Source organism: Juglans regia, chromosome 4 (genome assembly GCF_001411555.2).
Source record: "Juglans regia cultivar Chandler chromosome 4, Walnut 2.0, whole genome shotgun sequence".
In the NCBI taxonomy this organism is placed as follows: domain Eukaryota; kingdom Viridiplantae; phylum Streptophyta; class Magnoliopsida; order Fagales; family Juglandaceae; genus Juglans; species Juglans regia.
In genome coordinates, this window is record NC_049904.1 from 19,041,153 (window position 1) to 19,045,207 (window position 4,055).

A 4,055-nucleotide genomic window follows, 5' to 3' on the forward strand; every position below is an offset into this window, starting at 1 on the left:
TCCTCAAAATCGACCTGGACAAACTCTATGGTCTCTTCCCTTTCCCCTCCACCCACGGGCTAGGGGGACGCCTGTGGACCTGAGGAGTGACCTCCCTTATCGGGAAGGCCATGTCGGAACATAAGTTGGCCGAAGGGGCCAAGTATTGGCGAAGGCTGTCCTCACCAACAAAGCCTTTGAAAAGAATTCATCCTGATGGGCACTAGTCATGCGCGAATGAATTTGACCTTGAGCGCCTCCTCTGGGGGTGGGAGTAGGAAGAAGGCTCTTGTCGTCGCCTACAATGCCCCATATGGTGTGAACGGGGAAAGCGCACTGGACCACCTGACCAACGGGAAATTCCAATCCCTTACTCGATAGAAAGAAGAAGCGGTGACTCCACCCCTTCACTCTATTATATCGTGGCTCCAGCCTAACCAATTCTTGGATTGGCTTGAAGCTGCAAGTGTGAGTGAGGAGGAAATAATACGCCGTAAGGTCCGGATAATCAACCCCCGCCTCCTCCAACGCTCAACGCTAGAGGAAGGAGCACGACACAAGAATCCTCCACCTGTTTGGATGGAGCTGGGAAAGCGCCAGATGAAGATGATCCAACACTTCACGCACAAGGAGGCAGAAAGGCAACTCGAGGCCGCTAGAAAACATGGCGGGGTACACCGTCACCTTGAAGGCAAAGCTCTCGAAATCTACAGTACCTTTGCTAGGGGGAGGCACCTCGAGCTCCACTGCTCGAGGGATGCTATAAGACTCCTTCAACGACTCCAACTCGCCAGGAGTCACCACCTACCGCCATAAAAAACTAGCGTACACCTCTAGTTCGGAGCCACCCTGTTCCCTAGGAACACGAGTGGATTCAGAAGATCTAGCAGGCTTGGAAGGGCGGGAGGAACTCTCATGGGCCATTTGATGGCAGATGAGGAAGAGTAAGGGCATGGAAAGAACAACACACGGAGGAAAGTTTGGGAGAAAAAGGGGAAGAACGCAGGATATTCTGAAGAGAATGGAATGGGCAAAGTAAAACCCCAACTGAGTGGGGGGAAGGCCTTATATAGACTAACGCAACGGTTGGTATCTCAAGGCAGCAGAAGCACATGTGCCCCACGAAATTGACAAAATCACACGGTTCTCACAGCGCATCTCGGATGATGTGACATGGACCAGGGGGCCATTTGACACTATTAATGACGAGGGAACTGAAAGGACGCCATTGAATACGGAGTTGAGCTGTTAAAAAATGTGGCCATAAAGACTGAAGGTGAACCGTTGTTAGATGCCGTGGAATGATGAAAAGGCTATTCGAGCTTGGTTGAAGGCTGAAGACACGACACGTGGACGTTGAGGGAACTTGCAACCTCCTAGCCCCAATTGCGAAGAAATGGCAAACCGAGGATAATGGAAAGAATTCCCATCAGACTAGTTCAATAGGAATTGGAAGGGTAACTCTAAGTGGATTTTCCCTTTCCCCCATAAGCCCACAAGGTCCCACGAAAGGCTAATGGGTTGTGAGACTCCTCGGCTAGGCCCGATCGAACCAAGGAGGTATCCCCGAATGGGGTTAGTGGGCCTTCACAAAAATACTCAACCTAGGGGCAATTATGCTAGAAGCAATCCACACACGGGATAGACAAGCAACAGTGGCTGATGGGACATGCCAACCTATGCCTCCCTACAGTGTCCCACTCACGGGGACTTGTGACACTGGGCAGACAGAAAGTAAGGAGAGCCCTTTGATAAGGAGATAATAATGTATAATTAGGCATCGACCCTTGACTCATTGTTGACAAATGGCATGATGGATAGTTGGATTGTAATGAAAACACATGTTGGCGTTGTCCATTTCGAAAAGATTGTTCAACAATTTAGAAGAGGCTTTAGTGTTAATTGAAATTGCATGTAATTTTCAGATTTTCCGAGAACTTTTCTCTCAACAGAGAAGGTGTTTGAAGGGATTGGGAAATCGAGACTTATTTGAAAAAAAAGACCCCATGAAAAAGGGATCCTCAGCTTAGTTGTTTGACCCTTTGCTTCTTAGACACCAAAAAAATTGCATACAAAGTGATTTTTATTCATTGTTTTTGTTTTTGATGCATTCTACAAATATCTCAAGGAATCTGAATTGATACATTCGAATTTCGCATGTCTTTCATTTGGTACATGACATTTCTTTGAACATATATAATTCTAGCTGATTTCCCTTTTAGAATTTAGATTAGTTTAACACATTTAATTGTTTCACATCACACTTACAACATTTCCTGGAATTAAAAAGCAACCTCAACATTTCCTTGAATCAACTTGATACCTTTTACACTTGGGAGACACATTTACTAATGAACCACCCTTCATCTTCTGACAGGGGGACATCGACGGGCTACCAAGAATGCATACAAAGTAAAGCAAATCAATAAGCCACGCCGCATTAATGACACCACAATCCAGACTACACGCTGCATTAATGGGACCGTCGTAGAGGCCACGTTGCCATTAAAGGACACTGGCAAAAGGAATGGTTGAAATGACATGGACCCCACGGAAACAGGCCCGGTCTGTCCCCCCAGGCTTCTAGTATAAATAGTAACCCCCAAGTACGAAGGAACTTTTTTTGGACTCTCACTTTATTTATAAACTTCCAAAAAAATATACTAACTTAGGCAATGGAGACTCCCCGGCCTCACCAAGGCCCCCCTCTCACTATCTTCTTCATGTGTGCAAATCCAGGCCCAAAAGACCCGATTTGTTGGAATTTGACCCAAAGGCATATGAAACACGACGTTAACACTTATTTTCTTAGCATTGACAGTTTCTCGTTCAAACTCTTTTCTAGATAATTACAGAACCCCTGGAACTCGATTTTCACACTCTTCACTTATCTAAAAGACTTGGTGATAACTTCTAGATAAACTCAAAATAGTTATAGATAAAGTCAAATTATTTTAAATTCACCCAAAATATAAATCTCAACATAAGATGAAGTCTATCATCTTCATCACCTAGTCCTATTCAAACTTATGAACTTAATACCTAATCCTAATCAAACTCTTGCATCTATAAATCCAAATGGCAAAAGCAAACACACAAACCAAGATAAAAGCTTTTGTTGTGCCACTATAAGTGACATTGGATGATTGGCGGCTGATCTGATTTCCGGTACTGGGATTTTTCTGACTACTCGGGGTGTTATTCTTTTGCACTCGCCCCTCAACGTCTCGGCTCTTCCGTGGTGGCTTTTTCTGATTGCCTATGGGATTTTTCTGATTCCTCGAGTTGTGACTGTTATGCACTACTGGCCTAGGGGCCACTTGCTGCTCATCCTTCCCACTTTTCTGACTGCCACGCTGTGAATGGGGAGGGTACATATCCTGAAACGGATAAGGCTGGCCCTGTCTTCTTGATCGACGCATTATTTGTTCTTCCTGAATCAACCAGCCAGGCCAGTTAGTCTCGAAACGCTCTGCATTAAGAGTGACGCACGGTGAGGGAGATATAAGTTAGGATTAGCTAGCTAGGGACGTTCTTTGGACAAGATTTTGATCTTTGAAGTTGTTCGAAACTTTTGAGAAAATTTTCAAAGGCTGAATTTCTCTTAACAAAAATTGAATAGAAACGATATTCATTGGAGATTCATTAGAAAGATAACTTGCATGCGGAGTGAAAAATACAAACCAGTAAACAGAGAGATTTATAATATATATAGAGGGTAGTGGCCGCTGAAAAAAAGAGTACAGATTGATGGGTTATCAGGGCCTCGACTGCGTTGAAGACGTACCTCCGCTACCAAAGTAATCCAACCTAAAGGAATAGATGAGTTTGTATCTGGTTTTAGTGGGTTTATATGAACCAGGATTTTTCCGTATCAAATACAAAGTCAAGTAGAGCACAGAAAACTAGTCATTTTTAAGACCAAGTCGACGCGGGCAGAGCATTGGCAATGACGAAGTCTAAATTTTGACTAAAATTTGAGATTTTGAATTTAGCTAAAATCTTTAGAGAGGGTCATTCATATTAAACTAGTTAAATTAAAGTCAAAATAATAATATAATATAATATAATATAAT